The sequence below is a fragment of the Protopterus annectens genome, chromosome 7.part0 (assembly GCF_019279795.1).
Source record: "Protopterus annectens isolate FY-2018-M chromosome 7.part0, PAN1.0, whole genome shotgun sequence".
Lineage (NCBI taxonomy): Eukaryota > Metazoa > Chordata > Ceratodontiformes > Protopteridae > Protopterus > Protopterus annectens.
In genome coordinates this window covers 144892865-144916678 of record NC_056739.1, presented here as the reverse complement: position 1 = coordinate 144916678, position 23814 = coordinate 144892865, and positions in this window count along the sequence as shown.

The following is a 23814-nucleotide window of genomic DNA, read 5'->3' as shown; positions in this document are numbered from 1 at the left end:
ACTCCTGGTTCAGACTACAACCTCTGCCAGATGACTTTAAAGCCAAGATCATGGATGCTCCTCTGGATAACAACCTTCTATTTGGCAAAAATGCTGCAGAACTTTTTAAAGACTTGCAAGAAAAAAGCAAGGAACTGCAGGACTTTAAGCACTTGCTGGTGTCTTCACTGCCCAGATATTACAGGAACTACCCAGCCAAAACATCCTTTGTTAGAAGGGCCACTTCCACTTCTCACCCCTCTACTGCCAGACCACGTAGGGGATCTCAGAGTCAACCTTATCCCAGACCCCCTCAACCACAACCCCCCAACAAGCAGCCCGTTCCAGATAGAGGGGGACCCTCCTCTGCGTGACTGCTTTGCCTAAGTGCCCCTGTCCGTCCGCCTTACCCAATGCCTCCCTTTTTGGAGAACCATCACTACAGATCGGTGGGTTTTTTCCATCATCCAAAAAGGATACTTTCTTTCCTGAAAAGAAAAACTTACACCAATAAAAATTCCTTTCCCTCCCCAAAATCAGCTCCCTCTACTTCCTCCCATCCTGCAGGAGCTACTCTCCCAGGGAACAATAGAACCAGTTCCCTCAGGTCAGGAGGGACTAGGCTTCTACTCCCACCTCTTCTTAGTCCCAAAAAAAGGATGGCCCCTGGGGACCTATCCTGGACCTCTGTTACCTAAACCTGTTCCTACAGGTTCCCTCCTTCAAGATGCTCACCCTTCAAACTCTTTTACCCCTCATTCCATCTCAAGCTTTCATGGATGTCCTTCAAGAATGCAACTGCAGTCATAACATGTGGGTTGTCCTGCCTCAGGCAGCCCTCGGTCGGCCGGATTCCAAAGTCTGGGTCCGACGTCGGCTGATGTCGCATTTCTCTCCGACGTCAGAGCGGCTGGAGTACATAAGCATCAGCCGACGCCATTTTCCCCAGTCTTTCTTGCCGCGCGGTGCCCGAAGCAGAAGCAGTTCGCAAGTGCCGGTCGGTCAGCTCCTGTATTCTACGATACCGAAGTCATCAAAAAGCTAAGTACCCCGTTGGGGACCTTTTCTTGCCTCAGCCGATGTCAGAAATTACTGAAAAAGTTAACAATTGTCTTTCTTGTGGTAAACAAATACCTCATAAGGATTTCCACTCATACTGTCTCCCTTGCCTGGGCCCAGACCACGACGTCTCAGCCTGTGTAGCCTGTGCTCGCTTCAACAAGCGCATTCTCAGGCGCCGGGCGGAGTTCGCTGAAGATTTTTTCGGCGATAATTTTGCTTACACCATGCCGTCAGATCTCCCGACATCGCAAACGCCCAAAAAACGAAAAGACCGGGACCGACATCCTCGGCCCGCGTCTACCTCTGACTCCACGCCAAAACCTAGCGCGAGTGCTCCGGTTCCCTCTGAGACGGTCTCTCCACCACTCAGAACCGAAGACACCGCAGTACCGATGACTCCGATTCCAGACATTACTCCGACGCCAGTTATAGATTTTCCTCCGGATACCGAAACCGAGGAAATACCCGAGACCATTGCTGTTGACAAGGTCACTCCTGCACATGGAGCTGCCAGGCCTCCTATGGCCATGTCTATTAAGGCCTACACTAGGGCTAAGGCAGCCAGCAAAACAAAGCATATTGCTTCCAAATCCTTACCTCAGCCGACTCCGGAGACACAAATTATGTCCATGGCTGCTGATTTAATTTCCATGATCAGAGGTTCACAGGCCCATCCTGAGAGAGCATCCCAGCCTCCTCCTGATAAAAGGCCCCGGGTTGAACCCTCTGACCCTTCTCATTCTGATGAAGACTCTGAGGGCTCTGTCCACTCTGATAGCCAGGAAGAGCTCTTCCAGACCTATGAGGACTCGGATGCAGAAGATTCCATACCTTCGGCCTCCCCTCCTGAGGATATTTCTTTTGGGGAAGTTCTGCACACCATGAGGGAACATTTCAAGTGGCAGAGTCAGGAATATTCTGATTCTAGGAAACGCCTTAGGATTTTCCTTAAGAAGCCTCAGCACAGGCCCTTAGCTATTCCTCCTGTATTTGATGTTCTGGATGATTTGTATTCTGATTCTAGTGCTACCCCTGATTCTCTTCCTCCTGCTCCAGACAAGCCAGACAGGTATTACAGGGTCCCAGAAACTCATTCCCATTTATTCAGCGCCCACACTGCTGATTTGGAAACTATTTCACAGGGGCCTAAAGGAGTTTCAGCCTCCACCTCAAAGAATCCTTTGCCCTCCAACAGGGAAGCTAGGTCTTTAGAGAGATGGGGCAAAAAGGTTTACACATCCACTACCTTATCTATGAGAGCTTTAAATTGCCTTTTCCATATGTTACAATACCAGGATTATCTATTAGAAGATTTACAAAAAACATTAGCCACTCCTGAGCCTTTAGACAGGAAGACTTTGCAGGAAGCTGTACATAACACTCAGCAAGTAAGCAATCACTTCCTGCAGTGTGGATATGATGCACTGGAAGCTTCATGTAGGGCAGCTATGACAGGGGCAGTCATTCGTAGACATGCTTGGTTAAAGATCAACCTCTACCAGATCATGTAAAAGCAAAACTTCTGGATGCACCTTTGGAAAAGAACAAGCTTTTTGGTGCAAATGCTAAGGATGTGTTAAAGACCATCGAAAAAAAAGCAAAATCAGTCCAGACTGTGAAAGATTTCCTCCAGGTTCAACCCCCCAGATTCAGTAGGAATTGGCCTTCAAAAAACTGGTCCTTTCCTAATCCAGAAAAGTTTCAAAGGGGTAAGAACAGACGTGGTCGAGGAAGAGGCCAATACAGAGGCCCTTACAGGGGACGACAATGGCAGCCAGGAAACCAAAGAAGTGACGCAGGGGTTTCACCTGCCCCACAACCACAATCTCAATGACTTTCCTCTATTACCGCCTACCAGGGAACAACTGGAAGCTCCCTTGGGTGGGAAATTATCTCTGTTTGCAGAGAACTGGCACAGACTGACAAAGGACAAATGGATTTTGGACATTATAGACCGAGGGTACAGGTTTCATTTTCACACTTTACCAAGAAAACAAGGCATGCCAAACCTGCCACAAAATCAGAGGGCAGAAGCTATCAAGCAAATCACTTTGTTGATTCGGATGAAAGCAATAGAAAGAGTTCCACAACAAGAACAAGACCAGGGATTTTACTCAAGGCTGTTCCTTGTTCCAAGAAAAGAATCTCAATGGAGACCAATACTGGACTTGTCCGCATTAAACACCTTTCTCATAGTGCCAAAGTTCAAAATGCTGACTCTACAGCAACTCCTTCCCATGCTGGGCAAGGGGTCGTGGCTGATTACTCTGGACCTCAAGGAGGCATACCTGCATGTCCCTATCCGACACAGCTGCAGAAGATACCTCAGATGTCCTTCAAGGATGCATCTGCAGTCTTCACAAATGGGTTGTCCTGTCGTCAGGCAGCCCTTCGGTCAGCCGGATTCCAAAGTCTGGGTCTGGCTTCGGCTGGTGTCGCACTTCACCCGACGTCATTGCGGCAGTTCTTCGGGTATAAAGGCATCAGCCGACGCCATTTTCCTCAGTCTTTCTTGCCGCGTGGCGCCCGAAGCAGAAGCTGTTCGCAAGTGCCGGTCGGTCAGATCCAGAGATTACTACTACCGAATATTACTTCGAAGACTTCTAAGAAGCTAAGTACCCCGTTGGGGACTCTTTCTTGCCTCAGCCGATGTCAGAGAAAGTGAATAACTGTTTATCTTGTGGGAAACAAATACCTCATAAAGATTCCCACTCCTACTGCATACATTGTTTAGGCCCAGACCACGACGTTGCAGCTTGTCTAGCCTGCGCTTCTTTTAACCGACGGACGCTTAGACGTCGGTCGGAGTTTGCTGAACAGATTTTCGGCTCCGATTTTGCATATATTATGCCGTCGGATCCTCCGACTTCGCAAAGTACCAAAAAACGCAAAGAAAAGGGCCGACACTCGCGGTCCGCGGTTTCGGCTGAAACCACGGTTAAGCAAACCGCGAGTGTCTCGGTTTCAGCCGAAACCGAGCAAGCGGTTCTTTCTTCAGCCGAAATCATGCCTTCTACCGAGGCCTCTTCTAACCTGGTAGAAACGGCTTCTGAAATCCAACCTTCTGTTGCGGTTTCACAGGATTTATCAGATACCATTCCCCTGGATATTTCTACCCCTGCACGTGGAGCTGCTAGGCCTCCTGCAGCAATGTCTATTAAGGCCTTTGCCAGGGCTAAAGCAGCCAAAGCATCAAAAACGGTGCCTGCCAAGCCCCCCTCTCTCAGGCCCAGCGCCAGCTCCCATATGCTAACTTTGGCTGAGGATCTCATCTCTTTAATTCGTGGAGCCCAACCTCATCCAGACAGGGCCTCTCTCCCTCCTCCAGAAAAAAGGCCTAGAGCAGAGCCCCCTGAGCCAGTATCCACAGATGATTCCTCTGATGACTCCGAACATACAGACCCTCCTGAGGCTGCTTATTCTCCTTACGAAGACTCTGATGCTGAGGAGTCCATCCCTTCAGCCTCTCCTCCTGAGGAATTTTCCTTTGGGGAAACCTTGCATGCTATGAGGGAACAATTTCAGTGGCAGGGCCAAGATTTCTCAGACTCCAGAAAAAGGCTTAGGACCTTTCTACATTTGCCACAGCATAGGCGTTTAGCTATTCCTCCAGTTCTTTCTGTTGTTGATGATGCATTTAATGATGCTTGCACTGCTCCTGATTCATTACCTCCGGCTTCTGCTAAACCCGATAGGTTCTACAGGGTCCCGGACACTCATCACCATTTATATAAGGCTCCTTTTGCAGATCCAGAGACTATCTCCCAGGGTCCTAATGCTGTAGCAGCTACTTCCACTAAAAACCCCCTCCCCTCTGAAAGGGAATCCAGGTCCTTAGAGAGATGGGGTAAAAAAGTTTACACCTCTGCTACTTTGTCAGATAGAGCTTTGAACTGCCAATTTCATATGATTCAATACCACGAGTTTATGCTTGACCAGTTGACTAAAAAACTGTCCTCTGAAGAATCTTTAGATAAGAAATATGTTCAAGAAATGGTACATAACATACAGCAGGTTAGTAACCATTCTTTAAAATGTGGCTATGATGCACTGGAGGCTTCCTTTAGATCAGCCATGGCTGGCACAGTTATCAGGAGGCATGCATGGCTGAAAGAACAGGCATTACCAGACCATGTTAAATCAAAGCTTTTGGATGCACCTATGGACAAGGTCAGTTTATTTGGTTCCCCTGCGCAACAGGTACTAAAAAAGATGGAAGAGAAGGCAAAATCTGTACAAACAGTGAAAGATTTCTTACAGGTTCAACCTCCAAGGTTTAGCAGGAACTGGCCCTCCAAGAATTGGTCCTTTCCAGACTCCTCTAGGGCACAAAGAAGCAGGAATAGGCGCTCGAGAGGCAGAAACCAAACCAGGGGTGCCTACAGGGGACGCCAGTGGCAGGGTAACAACCAGCGAGGCACGGATGCAACCACCACCACTGCAACAACTCAATCACAGTGACTTGACGGTGGCACCGCCTACCAGGGAACAACTAGAAGCACCCTTAGGCGGAAAGCTAACCTTATTTTCAAAGAACTGGCATTGCATCACAAGAGAAAAATGGATTTTGCAAACTATAGACCAAGGTTACAGGTTCCATTTCCATACTCTACCAAGCAAAAGAGGAATGCCAAACCTGCCACCTACTCAAAGGACAGAAGCTCTAAAACAAATATCTCAATTACTAAGAATGCGAGCTGTGGAAAAGGTACCACCGTTGGAGCAAGGAAAGGGTTTTTACTCCAGACTCTTCCTGGTACCAAGAAAAGAAAACAAATGGAGGCCTATTCTAGACCTGTCCGCTTTAAACACATTCCTCATTGTTCCAAAATTCAAAATGCTGACCCTACAGCAGCTTCTTCCTATGCTGGGCAAGGAGTCTTGGCTGGTAACTCTAGATCTCAAGGAGGCATACCTGCACGTCCCCATAAGACCAATTTGCAGAAGATACCTCAGATTTATTGCAGGATCAGAGCATTATCAATTCTCAGCATTGCCCTTTGGCTTATCTACTGCGCCCAGAGTGTTCACGAAATGCCTGGCATCAGTAATCGCTCATTGCAGACTTCAGGGGATTCAAATCTATCCCTACCTGGACGACTGCCTGATACAAGCGGACAACAAAATAAAACTAACAGAAGACCTACAAAGAGTCATTTACCTGCTGCAAGCCCTGGGATATACAGTCAATATAAAAAAAGTCAAGGCTGATTCCATCCCAAAGAATAACCTTTCTGGGTGCAGAACTGGACACATCAAATCAAATGGCATCCCTGACTGCAGAAAAGAAAGAGCAGCTTCCTCTCTACTTCTTGGCATTAACAAAGCAGAACCATCTAACTGCAAGAAAAGTGCTGCAAGCTCTAGGCTTCATGGCATCCTGCATAATACTGGTCCCTCATGCCAGGCTGCATATGAGAAAGCTACAATGGTACCTAAAGAATTTGTGGTCTCAACACAAGCACAGCCTAGAAACCAAAATTCCAATGATTCCCTGCCTGAAGAAAGAGTTCCTATGGTGGGCTCAGGCCTGCCAATCAAACTCAGGATTGCCCTTCTGCAAAAGCCAACCAACTCAAACCATCACGACAGATGCCTCAGACCTCGGTTGGGGGGCACACATGCTGGACAGGTGCATTCAAGGCCTATGGACTCAAGACCAGCTGCACCTGCACATAAATCTAAAAGAAATGATGGCAGTAAAATTGGAAATCCAGGCCTTCAAACCTTTTCTCCAAGAAGGTCAGCTGATGATAAGGACAGACAACACCACAGTTATGTGGTACATCAACAAACAGGGAGGCACACACTCATATCGTCTATGCCGGCTGGCACTGGACCTATGGGATGTGGCTCTGAGCTACAACATTCAGTTACAAGCAATTTATGTACCAGGGAAGGAAAACATTCTAGCAGACATATTAAGCAGAACTACCACAGATGCCCACGAATGGATGCTGCATCCGGACATCTTCAAAGCCATCACAAGAGAATGGGGATTACCACAAATAGACTTGTTTGCATCCCCACTCAATCACCAGCTAAAGAAATTCTGCACAAGGACGTGCCACCCACTTGCTTGGAATGTGGACTCCCTATCTTTCAGTTGGAAAAACCTGATAGCATACGCATTCCCACCACTTCCTTTGATGCACAAGGTGCTTCTGAAGATCAAAGAGGAACATCCGAGGATCATTCTGATAGCTCCAGACTGGCCAAGACAACATTGGTATCCATTGCTAAGGAGCATGTCCCGGGAACAAATATGGACACTGCCCCTGATCCCATTACTGTTAACACAGAACAACTTCAACATCCTGCATCCAAACCTGAAAACTCTGCAGCTAACTGCCTGGAACATTACATGACAACAATTAACCCAAATTTATCCCAAAGGGTTAAGGACATAATCCTGGAGGCTCAAGACCTTCAACAAGAAAGAATTATGCAGCAAAATGGAAAAGATATCTCACTTGGAGTACTGCAAAGGGCAAGAAGTGACACTGGTGAACATAGCCAACATCCTGGAGTACTTGGCAGAGCTCTTCCATACAGGCCTGTCCTACTCTTCCATCAAGATACATGCCTCAGCTATTTCAGCAGAATACAGCTTGGATCCTCCTGTCTTCTCGCATCCTCTGCTCAGACAGTTTCTGAGAGGAATTAAAAATGTGAAACCTCTCTGAATACCTCCATTACCAGCTTTGGACTTGAACTTTGTGCTAGAAAAATTGACACTTCCCCTTTCGAACCAGCAGCAACAGCAGAATTACAATACTTATCCTGGAAGACTGCATTCCTGCTGGCAATAACTTCAGCAAGAAGGGTCTCTGAACTACAGGCATTAATGGCAGTGCAACCCTTCCTGATCTTCCATCAAGATAGAGTGTCCATGAGAACAAATCCTACATTTATGCCTAAGGTGGTATCCAGAGTCTCTTTAAATCAGGCTATCCACCTTCCTACATTCTTCCCCAACCCACAGAACAGGGAGAAAGGCTACTACATACCTTGGATGTGCATAGACAATTACGCTACTACCTGGACAGGACAAAAACCAATAGAAAAACTGACCAGCTTCTGATAGCATATGCAACAGGGAAGGAAGGAAAACCAATTTCAAAACAGACAATCTCCAAATGGATAGGAAATTGCATTAGATTTTGTTACTCCTATCATGGAAAGAAAACTCCCGAGAACATCAGGCCTCACTCCACAAGGGCTACAGCCACTACCACAGCTTTCTTACGAGGAGTGGCTACCAAGGACATTATAGAGGCTGCTACTTGGACCTCCGTGCATACATTTGCCAAGCATTATAACTTACATTTATACTCTAGATCCCGAGCTGGTTTTGCCACTGCTGTTTTGCAAGGGATCCTAACTACACCATAATCTCTACTCATTCCTCCTCCCCTAGTTTAGCTATGGTATTCTACCCATTTGTGAAGACTGCAGATGCATCCTTGAAGGACATAGTACAGTTTTGTACCTACCATAAATGTAGATGTCCGATAGGAATGCATCTGCAGTCAGGATTACCCTCCCTCCTTCCGCTCTGAGGTACTCCTAGGGTATTTGCCAACCTTCAGCTAGCTTGGGGGGGATCTATTATGGTGTATTTGTTTGTATATATGTACATACATGCTTATTTTGTGTGTTTGCTCTCTACTATTTGGAAACTTTGGCATTTATCCAAATTTAGCCATCCAAGAGGGCACCTGGCATCTGGGGCAAGAAACACTGAGGAAAATGGCGTCGGCTGATGCCTTTATACCCGAAGAACTGCCGCAATGACGTCGGGTGAAGTGCGACACCAGCCGAAGCCAGACCCAGACTTTGGAATCCGGCCGACCGAAGGGCTGCCTGACGACAGGACAACCCATTTGTGAAGACTGCAGATGCATTCCTATCGGACATCTACATTTATGGTAGGTACAAAACTGTACTATTTCTTGCAGGGCCAGAGCATTATCAATTCTCAGCATTGCCATTTGGCTTATCTACTGCGCCCACAGTATTTACAAAATGCCTGGCTTCAGTAATTGCTCATTGCAGGCTCCAGGGTATTCAAATTTACCCGTACCTGGACGACTGCCTCATACAAGCGGGCGACAAATTGATGTTGACAAAAAACCTGGATTATGTCATACGATTACTTCAAGCTCTGGGATACACAGTCAACTTCCAAAAGTCAAGACTGCAGCCATCCCTGCAAATAATCTTCTTAGGAGCCAAACTAGACACAGCCTCTCAGATGGCTTACCTGACAGAAGACAAGCAAGAGAAGTTAACTCATTATTTCAAAGGTCTAGCAAAACTAACCCAGATGACTGCAAGGAGATTCCTACAGGCCCTGGGTTACATGGCATCCTGCATTCTCCTGGTTCCATTCGCAAGACTACACATGAGAAAGCTTCAATGGTACCTAAAAAGCATTTGGTCTCAACACAGCAACAACTTGGAGACAATCATACCACTAATTCCATGCCTACAAAAGGAATTCCTATGGTGGGCCTCGTTGAGCCAGGCAAACACAGGTATGTCATTCAAAAAACCACAGATAACACAGACCATGACTACAGACGCCTCAGACCTTGGATGGGGGGCGCACATGGAAGGCAGGTGTACACAAGGACAATGGTCTCCAAAGGAAACACATCTGCATATAAACCAAAAGGAAATGCTGGCAGTAATGCATGCCATCGAGGCCTTTCAACACCAACTCCAGCAAGGCCATTTAATGATATGGACAGACAACACCACTGTGATGTGGTACATAAACAAGCAAGGGGGCACCCACTCTTACCCTCTTTGCAGACTGACAATGCAGCTTTGGGAGAAATCGCTGAGCCTAAACATCCAGTTACAATCCCAGTTTGTTCCAGGAAAAGACAATGTGTTGGTGGACAGCCTAAGCAGGAATTTCACAGATCCACACGAGTGGAGGTTACATCCGAAGGCCTTCAGACATCTCACTTCGACATGGGGCAAGCCAGAAGTGGACCTATTTGCCTCTCATCTCAACCATCTACTACCAAAATTCTGCACAAGGACATACCATCCAAAAGCTTGGAAAATAGATGCCCTCTCATTCAACTGGAACTCCCTAACAATCTATGCTTTCCCACCTCTGCCACTGATGACCTCAGTATTACTAAAGATCAAAGCAGAGAGACCCAAGGGAATCATAATAGCCCCGGACTGGCCAAGACAACACTGGTACCCACTACTACGGAGCATATGTCACACCAGGAGGTGGGCCCTTCCCCAATGGCCTCTACTTCTAACTCAGCACAACTTCGAAACAGTGCATCTAAATCTTCAGACACTGCAGCTAACAGCCTGGGAGATCCCATAAATAACTTCAGCCTATCTCTCTCCAAGGAAGTTCAGCGGATACTAACAGAGGCTCGAAGACCATCCACCAGAAAGGTTTACTTACCAAAGTGGAAAAGATTCAGCAATTGGAATACCAGCAAGGGACATGATGCATCATTGTTGAACATCCCACTCATCTTGGAATATTTGGCAGATATGTTAAAGAATGGCCTCTCATATTCTTCCATAAAGATACATGCATCTGCTATTTCAGCTAGATACAACATTGATCCTTCTGTTTTTTCACACCCTTTACTAAGACAATTCCTCAGGGGAATCAAGAACATTAAGCCACCAAGAAAGGCCCCAGTGTCAGCCTGGGACCTCAATTTTGTCCTAGAAAAACTGACTCTATCTCCATTTGAGCCAGCAGCTTCAGTTGACTTGCAATTTCTCTCATGGAAGACAGCTTTCCTGTTGGCAATTACATCAGCAAGAAGGGTTTCGGAGCTATAGGCCCTAATGGCAATACCACCCTTTATTATTTTTCACAGAGACAGGGTTTCATTATGGACCAACCCTACTTTTATGCCAAAGGTGGTATCTAGGGTTTCTTTAAATCAAGCCATTCATCTGCCTGCTTTCTTCCCCAATCATGAGAACAAGGGGGAAAGACTGTTGCATACCTTGGACATTCACAGACAACTTCGTTACTACCTGCACAGAACCAAGGCCAGTAGGAAGTCTGAACAACTTTTTGTAGCTTACGCCCCTGCAGCCCAAGGAAAAGCAATTTCAAAACAGACTATTTCAAAATGGATTGGACATTGCATCAGATTCTGTTATTCCTTTCATGGAAAGACTGTTCCAGCCAATATCAGACCGCATTCCACCAGAGCTACAGCCACCTCTACAGCATTCTTAAGAGGGGTGCCTACTAAGGACATTCTAGAAGCTGCTACATGGAGCTCCGTGCATACATTCTCCAAACACTACAATCTCCCTCTATACTCCAGATCCAGAGCAGGCTTTGCTTCGGCAGTCCTGCAGGGTTTGATTGCCACACCGTCTTTTTCCTAGAGCATTCCTCCTCCCCCAGCTAAGCTATGGTATTCTACCCACATGATGTCCTTCATGGATGCATCTGCAGTCATAACAAGTGGGTTGTCCTGTCGTCAGGCAGCCCTGCAGTCGGCCGGATTCCAAAGTCCGGGTCCGGCTTCGGCTGATGTCGCACTCCTCCCGACGTCATCTCTGTTGGTCTTCGGGTATAAAAGCATCAGCCGACGCCATTTTCCTCAGTCTTTCTTGCCGCGTGGCGCCCGAAGCAGAAGCTGTTCGCAAGTGCCGGTCGGTCGGATCCAGAGATTACTTCTACCGAATACTACTTCGAAGACTTCTAAAGCTAAGTACCCCGTTGGGGACTCTTTCTTGCCTCAGCCGATGTCAGAAAAAGTTAACAATTGTTTAACCTGTGGGAAACAAATACCTCATAAAGATTTCCACTCATACTGTCTGCCTTGTTTAGGCCCAGCCCACGTAGCTGCCTGTTCGCCTGTGCTTTTAACCGACGAACGCTTAGGCGTCGGTCGGAGTTTGCAGAACAGTTTTTCGGTACTGATTTTGCGTACATTATGCCGTCGGATCCTCCGACTACCCCCAAAAAACGCAAAGATAAAGACCGACACTCGCGGTCCGAAACCGAGAAAACTGCTCAAAGTACAGCTGAACCTATTCTAACAACTGAGGCCCCTGCTACAACTCTTGAATCGACCTCAGAAATTTTACCCACTACGGTGGTTGACTTATCAGACACCATCCCCTTGGATGTCTCTACCCCAGCACGTGGTGCTGCTAGGCCTCCAGCTGCTATGTCCATTAAGGCCTTCGCCAGGGCTAAAGCAGCCAAGACTACTAAATCAGTGCCTGTTAAACCCCCCACATCCAGGCCCTCTTCTAGTTCTCAAATGCTTTCTTTGGCAGAAGATTTAATTTCCTTAATTAGAGGATCTCAACCTCACCCAGACAGGGCCTCTCAGCCCCCTGAGAAGAGACCTAGGGCAGAGCCCCTGAGCCAGTTTCTACTGATGATTCTGCTGATGAATCAGACATAACTGATCAGCCTGAGGCTCCCTTCTCCAATTTTGAAGATTCGGATGCTGAAGAATCCATTCCAGCTGCTTCCCACCAGAAGAATTCTCCTTTGGGGAAACCTTGCATGCCATGCGAGAACAGTTCCAATGGCAGCAACAGGATTTTCAGACTCCAGAAAAGACTTAGGACCTTTCTGCACCTCCCACAGCACAGGCCCTTAGCTATACCTCCTGTTCTCTCTGTGGTGGATGATGCTTTCAATGATGTTTGCTCCGCTCCAGATTCTTTACCCCAGCCCCTGCCAAACCAGACAGATTTTACAGGGTGCCAGACACTCATCACCACCTTTACAAGGCCCCACTTGCAGACCCAGAAACTATATCCCAGGGTCCCAAGGCAGTAGCCGACCACAGCTAAAACCCTATTCCTTCTGAAAGGGAAGCAAGGTCACTAGACAGATGGGGTAAAAGGTCTACACTTCAGCTACTCTCTCAGCTAGAGCTTTAAACTGTCAGTCTCACATGATACAATGCCAAGAGTTTATGCTTGATCAGTTAACTAAAAACTAACCACTGATGAATCTCTTGATAAGAAATATGTATTAGAGATGGTAAATAACATACAACAGGTTAGCAACCATTCCTTAAAATGTGGCTATGATGCACTGGAGGCTTCATTTAGATCAGCCATGACAGGCACAGTGATAAGAAGGCATGCATGGCTAAAGGAACAAGCTTTACCGGATCATGTTAAAGCTAAGTTGCTAGATGCTCCTATGGACAAGACAAGTCTGTTTGGTACACCTGCCCAGCAGGTTATGAAGAAAATGGAAGAACAGGCAAAATCTGTTCAAACTGTTAAAGATTTCTTGCAGGTTCAACCCCAAGGTTTAGCAGGAACTGGCCTGCCAAAATTGGTCCTTTCCTGACTCCACAAAATTTCAAAGGGGTAGAAATAGGCGTTCCAGAGGCAGAAACCAATCCAGAGGAGGTGCCTACAGAGGACGACAGTGGCAAGGTAACAACAGAGGCACAGACACAGCCACTGCCACTACATCAGCACAACCGCAGTGACTTAATCCTAAATCCGCCTACCAGGGAACAAATAGCAGCCCCTCTAGGCGGAAAGTTAACCTTATTTTCAAAGAACTGGCACTACATAACAAAAGACAAGTGGATTTTACAAACCATAGATCAAGGTTACCGGTTTCACTTCCACACTTTACCAGTAGGAATGCCAAATCTACCTCCAAATCAAAAAACAGAGGCTCTACGCCAGATAATGGAGTTGGCAAACATGAGAGCTGTGGAAAGAGTGCCAACAGCAGAACAAGGAAAGGGGTTCTACTCCAGACTATTCCTAGTTCCAAGAAAGGAAAAAAGTTGGAGACCAATTCTCGACCTGTCCACCTTAAATACATACATCATTGTCCCAAAATTCAAAATGCTGACCCTACAGCAACTTCTTCCCATGCTGGGCAAGGAGTCTTGGCTGGTAACTCTAGATCTCAAGGAGGCATACCTGCACGTCCCCATTCGACCAGTCTGCAGAAGATACCTCAGATTTCTTGCAGGATCAGGGCACTATCAATTCTCAGCATTGCCCTTTGGCTTATCTACTGCCCAGAGTATTCACAAAATGCCTGGCATCAGTAATCGCCATTGCAGACTACAGGGAATTCAAATTTACCCATACCTGGACGACTGCCTGCTACAAGGGGACAACAAAAGCAAGCTGACAACAGATTTACAAAGGGTCATTTACTTGCTACAAGGACTGGGATACACAGTCAACTTACAAAAGTCAAGATTGATACCATCCCAAACAAGGACTTTCTTGGGCGCGGAATTGGACACAGTACAACAAATGGCATTCCTGACTACAGAAAAACAAAAGAACTTCCTCTTTACTTCTTGGCACTAACAAAACTGAACAAGTTAACAGCAAGAAAAGTTCTACAGGCCTTGGGCTTCATGGCATCATGCATAATCTTGGTCCCATTTGCCAGACTACATATGAGGAAACTACAGTGGTACCTAAAGAATTTATGGTCCCAACACAGACACAGTCTAGAAACAGAAATCCCACTAATTCCATGCTTAAAACAGGAGTTCCTATGGTGGGCTCAGGCATGCCAGTCAAACCCAGGCCTACCCTTTCGCAGATGTCAACCAAGCCAGACCATCACAACAGACGCTTCAGACCTAGGATGGGGGCCCACATGCTGGACAAATGCGTGCAAGGATTGTGGACACAGGATCAACTTCACCTGCACATCAATCTAAAAGAAATGCTGGCAGTAAAATGGCAATCCAAAAGTTCAAACCATTTCTCAAAGAGGGCCAGTTGATGATAAGGACAGACAACACCACAGTCATGTGGTACATCAACAAACAGGGAGGCACTCATTCATACCCCCTATGCAGAATGACCTTGGAGCTGTGGACCCTGGCACTCAGCTACAACATTCAGTTGCAGGCAATATTTGTACCAGGGAAAGACAATACTCTGGCAGACATATTAAGCAGAACCACTTCGGATGCCCACGAATGGAAGCTGCACCCGGACATCTTCAAGACCATCTCGAAGAAATGGGGAATGCCACAGGTAGACCTATTTGCATCACCTCTCAATTACCAGCGCAAAAAATTCTGCACAAGGACATTCCACCCACTAGCATGGAAAGTGGACTCACTCTCCTTCAACTGGAAAGGCCTAACAGCATATGCATTCCCACCTCTTCCTTTGATACACAAGGTACTGCTAAAAATAAGGGAAGAACGTCCAAGGATAATCCTGATAGCTCCAAACTGGCCAAGACAACACTGGTACCCACTACTGAAGAGCATGTCTCGGAACAATATGTGGCCAATACCACTGATGCCTTTGATGTTAACTCAGAACAACTACAGCATCATACATCCAAACCTAAAAACGCTGCAACTGACTGCATGGAACATCACATAGCAGCAGCTAATCCAGAACTTTCCCAAAGAGTTAAAGACATTATTCTTGAAGCACGCAGACCTTCAGCAAGAAGGAACTATGCTGGAAAATGGAAAAGGTTTGTCATTTGGAGTACGGAAAGAGGAAAAGATGTGTCAAACATAGATATACCTAACATTCTGGAGTATCTGGCCGAACTTCTTCATTCAGGCCTGTCCTACTCCTCCATAAAGATACATGCATCAGCTATTTCAGCAGAATACAGCTTTGATCCACCTGTTTTTTCGCACCCTTTGCTCAGGCAGTTCCTCAGAGGAATCAAGAATGTAAAACCTCCAAGGAAACCACCATTACCAGCTTGGGATTTAAACTTTGTGCTAGAAAAGTTGACACTATCACCCTTTGAACCAGCAGCAACAGCAGACCTACAACACCTGTCATGGAAAACTGCTTTCCTACTGGCAATTACTTCAGCAAGGAGGGTTTCAGAACTACAGGCCTTAATGGCAGTGCAACCCTTCCTAATCTTCCACCAAGATAGAGTGTCCTTGAGGATTAATCCTACATTTATGCCCAAGGTGGTATCCAGAGTGTCTTTAAACCAGGCAATCCACCTACCTACCTTCTTTCCCAACCCACAAAACAGAGGGAAAGAATACTGCATACCTTGGATGTACATAGACAGCTACGCTACTACTTGGACAGAACAAAAATAGCAGAAAGACTGACCAACTCTTTGTAGCCTATGCAACAGGAAGGGAAGGAAAAGCTATTTCCAAACAGACAATCTCCAAATGGATAGGAAATTGCATACGATACTGTTACTCCTTCCATGGAAAACCAATTCCACAGAACATAAGACCTCATTCTACAAGGGCAACAGCCACTACCACAGCCTTCTTACGAGGAGTGGCAACCAAAGACATTATTGAGGCGGCTACTTGGACCTCCGTGCATACATTTGCCAAGCATTATAATTTGCCTCTTTATTCCAGATCCCGAGCAGGGTTTGCCACTGCTGTACTGCAAGGGATCCTAAACACACCATAATCTACTTTTATCCTCCTCCCTAGTTGGCTATGGTATTCTACCCACTTGTTATGACTGCAGATGCATCCATGAAGGACATAGTACAGTTTTGTACCTACCATAAATGTAGATGTCCGAACTGGATAGCATCTGCAGTCAGGATTACCCTCCCTCCTTCCCTCTGTGGTACTCCTAGGGTGTTTACCCTCCTAATAGCTAGCTTTTGGGGAGTCTTTATGGTGTATTTGTTTGTATATATGTACATATATGCTTATTGCTGTGTTTACCTCTGTCTATTTGGAAACATTGGCATCTATCCAAATTTTTAGCCTGCAAGAGGGCTACTGGCATCTGGGGCAAGAAACACTGAGGAAAATGGCGTCGGCTGATGCTTTTATACCCGAAGACCAACAGAGATGACGTCGGGAGGAGTGCGACATCAGCCGAAGCCGGACCCGGACTTTGGAATCCGGCCGACTGCAGGGCTGCCTGACGACAGGACAACCCACTTGTTATGACTGCAGATGCTATCCAGTTCGGACATCTACATTTATGGTAGGTACAAAACTGTACTTTATGACTGCAGTTGCATTCTTGAAGGACATAGTACAGTTTTGTACCTACCATAAATGTAGATGTCCGATAGACATGCAACTGCAGTCAGATTTTCCCACCCTCCATACCCCTCTATGCCTAGGGTCCACTCCTATCCCTGTTTCTCTTAGCTGGGGATATCTGTTATGGTGTATTTGTTTTATTGCTCATTTATTTGTTTGGAATCCTGTTTTTGTCTTCCAATTTGATTACAGCCTTCCTTGGAGGGCACCTGGCATCTGGGGCAAGAAACACTGAAGAAAATGGCGTCAGCTGATGCTTATGTACTCCAGCCGCTCTGACGTCAGAGAGAAATGCGACATCAGCCGACGTCGGACCCAGACTTTGGAATCCGGCCGACCGAGGGCTGCCTGAAGCAGGACAACCCACATGTTATGACTGCAGTTGCATGTCTATCGGACATCTACATTTATGGTAGGTACAAAACTGTACTTTACCCTGGACCTAAAGGATGCATACCTGCACCACCCAGTCAAACCCTCCCACAGGACGTTCCTGCGCTCCTCTGGGCCCTCTTCTCATTTTCAGTTTACTGCATTGCCTTTTGGCTTGTCTACGGCACCCAGAGGTTGTACAAAGTGCTTGGCCCCAGCCATCGCCCACCGCAGAACCAAGGGAATTCAAATCTACCCTTATTTAGATGACATTCTCATTATGACAGAATCACAGTCCACCCTTCGGGCAAGTCTCAGATTCACCATGTCTTTTCTAAACACACTGGGTTTCACTCTCAACCTCCAAAAATCCTCTCTCCTCCCACAACAGGACAGGGTTTTCCTAGGGTGCAGGATCAGAACAGATCTAATGAGATCCTTCTTACCTCCAGACAAGGTACAATCCCACTCCTCCCATTTTCTAAGTCTGTTGACAGAATCCCATGTAACTGCAAGACAGTTTCTCCAAACTATAGGCATCATGGCTGCCACCATTCCCATGCTCCCACTAGCAAGGATGCACATGAGGAAATTCCAGTGGTACTTAAAGAATGTTTGGTCACAGAGCCAACAACCTCTAGACAAATTCATTCCCCTCTGCCCTGTCTAAAATTAGAACTGAAGCGGTGGAGTCAGCAGGTTTCCAACAATCAGGGAATTCCTCTTCAACTTCATCCCACTTCCCAGTCTATGCACATAGATGCATCAGACCTAGGATGGGGAGCAACCCTGCAGGGCTACAGAGTACAACAGTGCTGGTCCCCTGCCCTGCAGAAACAGAACTTGTATGTCAGGGAAATGACTGCTGTTCTACTAGCTCTAAAAATCTTCCTTCCCATGCTGCAACCAGGGATACTCCACATTGTGACAGACAACACTACTGTCATGTGTTACCCAAACAAACGAGGGACAAAGGCATACCAGTTATGTTGGATAACCCTGCAAATTTGGGAAATAGCAGCAAAACACAACCTCTTCATGAAAGCTTCATACATCCCCTCTCAGGAAAACAAGCAAGTGGACTTGCTCAGCAGAACCACATCTCTGCAACATGAATAGATGTTGCACAGGGATACCTTCCTACACATAGTCCACTAGTGGGGCACACCACAACTGGATCTGTTTGCCTCCCCCCAGAACAGACAACTGAACAAATTTTGCAGTGGGACTCGCTCACCATTAGCTTGGAGAGTGGATGCCTTCAATTTTTCATGGCAGGGAATGTTCCTATATGCCTTCTCACCATTCCCTGTAATCCAAAGAGTCCTTCTGAAAATCAAGAACAACAACCAAATGTCTTGCTGGTGACTCCCTATTGGCCAAGGCAACACTGGTTCCTCCTTCTGTTTTCACTAGCCAAGGGCAATCACCACAAGTTACCCCACCAGGTGGACCTACTAACTCAGCAACAGGGATCCCGCTTGCACCCACAACTGTCTTTACTACAGCTAACTCTGTGGGTGATCAACTTTTGATCCCTTTTAGACAACGATACTCAGAAGACATGCTCTCTGTCCTGAGGGAGACCAGGAAATCAACAACTAGAAAAAACTACTTGTCTGAATGGCAGAGATTCTCGAAATGGTGTTGTCTGAGAAACAAGGACCCATTTCTAACAGATCCTCCTCCGGTCCTGAACTATACATGTGGACTCATTAAGGAGGGGCTAGCTTACTCTTCTGTCAAAGTCCATCTCTCAGCCATTCTTTGCATGTTTGCTTTTACAGCCACCTCTTCTCTCTAGACTGGATATAAAACTTTCCCTGAGAGGGGGTCTTACACATCAGACCACCATTAAAGCCCATTCCTCCTCCCTGGGATCTCAACTTCATGCTAGAAAAGCTTACCCTCCCCATTTTGAGCCAGCCAGCACAGCATCTCTTCAAATGTGCACATGGAAAACCATCGTTTTAGTGGACATTGCCTCTGCTAGAAGAGTGTCTGAATTACAGGCCCTGATAGCTTGCCCTCCTTACACCACCTTCCACAGTGACAGGGTTTCCCTACGGACTAACCCCTCCTTCATGCCCAAAATAGTTAATGAGCTTTCCTTAAAACAGGCCATTCACCTACCCACCTTCTTCCTCTCTCCTACTAACTCCGTAGAGAGGATCCTCCATTCCCTAGATGTACATAGGAAACTGAGATTCTACTTGGACAAAACCAAGTCTTTCAGAAAATCTGACGAACTGTTCATTTCCTTTCATCCCAAGGCCTTGGGTAAGGCAGTCTCCAAACAAACTATTTCCTCCTGGATCAGAAAATCCAACCTTTTTTGCTACTGTCATCACAAACCATTGCGTCAAGGAGTGTGAGTGCATTGTACCAGAGGCATGGCTACCTCTAAGGCCTTCATGAAAGGACTAGACACAGCTTCCATCATGGAGGCAGCCACCTGGTCCACAGTCCATACTTTCACCAAGCACTACAAGCTGGACCAGGTCTCTAGGGCCAGTGCAGGATTTGCCAGGGCAATCCTGCAAGGATTCCTAGAATCCTCCACCTCTGCCACCTTCCAACATTCCTCCTAGCTGTGGTACTCTCCCACAGTATGAATACTGCAACATGGGAATAGAAGGACATAGAATAGTTGTGTAAATCTTGCCATAACCATAGATGTCCTTCTCTTCCATGTTGCAGTATTCCTTCCCACCCTCCATCCCCCTGATAGCATCCTCTAGGGTATACCCTTTCTGCAGGCCACTCATTGCAGCCCTGCAAGGACATTTGCTTCTCTTTGGCTTATAGTCTCTTCTCTGGGCTTCAAGATCTGAGGTCTGTACGTGCCGACATCACAGTTATACTCCAAGGTTTATGGCACTACGTGTGATGTCCCATGCACCTACGGCAGCCAGGCTTAAGCTTTTGTATAGGAGCCAACGTCGGGTCGCTTGAGGGCTGGAAATCCCACAGTATGAATACTACAACATGGAAGAGAAGGACATCTATGGTTATGGTAAGATTATGGTAAGATTTTACACAACTATTCTTTCCTCTCTGTGCTATGTTGTAGAAAGAGATCAGGGAATGTTCTGTAACTGTTACAGTCAAGTACAGCTCCCCCACATCAAGTTAGGAAAAGCTGAATTTGTGAACATGCTTTCGGTAGTTTTAGCACTGCAGCAAGAGATCAAGAATTTTAAATGCTTGCTAGGGGGATAATGACATTGCTTAACAGACTGGCTTGAGACCATAGTGTGCATGAACTTGAAGATACAGCCTGCATTGTTTATTAAACTTGAATGTGTCAAACTGAACTACTTTGGCTTTTGCAGGCTTATTTATTGATGCCAACTAGAAGCAGATACTAAGACAGAGTTTAGAGGTGCTTAGTACAAGTAAAGCATAAGGTACTAGATCTACACTGTACAAGTAAAGCATAAGGTACTAGATCTACACTGTACAAGTAAAGCATAAGGTACTAGATCTACACTGTACAAGTAAAGCATAAGGTACTAGATCTACACTGATTTACTGTAGTGCTGTTGAAATGGGTTTAGAAAAGCCACCAGATGCTGTTTAGTAAGCTTGTGGCCCCTCCCCATCAACTTACTTGGTCAGTCAAAAAGCTATGGCTTTGTGCAGTGAGGAACAGTCTTTCAACCACTCCAGGCAGAGGTACTGAGCATGTATTATAGACAGGTATGACGTTTCAACAGCCACAGTCAGGTGTTATAAATGGTGAGTACAGACAGGTACTTGGTACAACCCTGTCTGTATGGCATTGTGGGTAATTCTCTTTCTCCTCTGTGTCTATAATGTTAACATTGTACTGCTATAATTAGGTTCAGTTACACATTGCACAAGTCATTGTTTGCTGAATGAAGCATGAGAAATACATTTATTCATTAAAATAAATAACTGTAATATATGTGCACATTTTTAATCTGTGCAGATACTCCACAGGTTCATACTAGGCTATCATCTGCAGAGTATTACAAACCTAGCTAATAGTCAGTCCATACAGCCTACCTTGACCTTGACCTTGCAAAGGCTTTCGACACAATACCCCACTCGGGTATTGTAGAAAAACTTACCAGCTTAAATGTAAACCCATATGTCACAAGATGGGTTGCAAACTGGCTTAAGGACAGAACCCACAGGGTTAGAGTTGCTGGCGCTATGTCGGACTCCAAGCCGGTCACAAGTGGTGTCCCACAGGGCTCGGTCCTTGGCCCCCTATTGTTCGGCATCTACTTCTCAGAAGTACAGGCCAACATGGGAGGACTTTGGCTGATAAAGTTTGCAGACGACTGCAAACTGGGCCATAGTGGAAAGTGCATTGGACACGGATATCCTTCAGAAGGGACTCACGGAAACAGATAGCTGGTGCCAGAGCCATGGCCTGAAGTTAAACGCCAAAAAATGTATAGTCATACCCTTCGGGAAAAACAAGGTAACCCCAAGCTACCATATAGGTGGCAATCCACTAAGCACAGAAGAGGTTATCAGGGACCTGGGGACCCAAGTTGACAGTGGCCTTTCTTTTGACACTCATGTTGCTAAAGTGGTTAGAAAGACCTTCTACATTGCCCACCTGATCATGAAGGGATTCACATCCTGATCTAGTGAGGTCATTGTTCCCCTGTACTCTTCACTTATCAGACCAATGATCGAGTACAATGCCCCATTCGGGATGTATCTCACCCGACATCTGCAGCAATTGGAGAGACCCCAAAAGTTCCTCACCAAAAGGATAAAGGGACTCCAAAATCTGTCATATGCTGCCAGATTGAAGAAACTCCAGCTCTATTCAGTTGCATACCGTCTGCTCAGAGGTGACATGTGCCTGATATACAAGGCCATGTCCAAACCGAATTAATGGACATGCTCCACCTCAAAAATCCAAATCCACCAAAACCACTAGAGCAAGCGACTTAAACCTTAGCATGGATATAAATAGGACGTGCTGGAGGGATAGATTTATCACTCAGAGACTCCCTATGCTGTGGAATAAAATCCCGGTCCATGTGAGGCAGAGCACCTCGCTGGCTCTGTTCAAGAGAAATCTTGACCTGTGGATGGGAGATCGTAGGTTTACCCCGGGAATCATCTCTGTGTCACTGCTGGACAGAGGCACAACAAACTAATGGGCACAGTATTTTTTCATATAAGGGGTGGCGTAAGCCACAAAACTTTGGGCTAGGCTTATAAATGCCTTAGGGCAGATAGCCTAGTATAAACCTATAAACCTATGAACCTAATCACCAGAAGTCAGAATCAAGTCCTGTACCATTCATCTGTGAGATTAAGACTCTGTTACACCCACCCTCCTGTCACTAACATCCATTTTCACCTTTTTCATAGCACACCTTCAATGCATTTGGTGCATTTCCCAGATCTCTGTTCCTGTCACACCTTCAATGCATTTGGTGCATTTCCCAGATCTCTGTTCCTGTCACACCTTCAATGCATTTGGTGCATTTCTCAGATCTCTGTTCCTGTCACACCTTCAATGCATTTGGTGCATTTCCCAGATCTCTGTTCCTGTCACACCTTCAATGCATTTGGTGCATTTCCCAGATCTCTGTTCCTGTCACACCTTCAATGCATTTGGTGCATTTCCCAGATCTCTGTTCCTGTCACACCTTCAATGCATTTGGTGCATTTCCCAGATCTCTGTTCCTGTCACACCTTCAATGCATTTGGTGCATTTCGCAGATGTCTGTTCCTGTCACACCTTCAATGCATTTGGTGCATTTCCCAGATCTCTGTTCCTGTCACACCTTCAATGCATTTGGTGCATTTCGCAGATCTCTGTTCCTGTGACACCTTCAATGCATTTGGTGCATTTCCCAGATCTCTGTTCCTGTCACACCTTCAATGCATTTGGTGCATTTCCCAGATCTCTGTTCCTGTCACACCTTCAATGCATTTGGTGCATTTCGCAGATCTCTGTTCCTGTCACACCTTCAATGCATTTGGTGCATTTCCCAGATCTCTGTTCCTGTCACACCTTCAATGCATTTGGTGCATTTCGCAGATCTCTGTTCCTGTCACACCTTCAATGCATTTGGTGCATTTCCCAGATCTCTGTTCCTGTCACACCTTCAATGCATTTGGTGCATTTCAGATCTCTGTTCCTGTCACACCTTCAATGCATTTGGTGCATTTCCCAGATCTCTGTTCCTGTCACACCTTCAATGCATTTGGTGCATTTCCCAGATCTCTGTTCCTGTCACACCTTCAATGCATTTGGTGCATTTCCCAGATCTCTGTTCCTGTCACACCTTCAATGCATTTGGTGCATTTCCCAGATCTCTGTTCCTGTCACACCTTCAATGCATTTGGTGCATTTCCCAGATCTCTGTTCCTGTCACACCTTCAATGCATT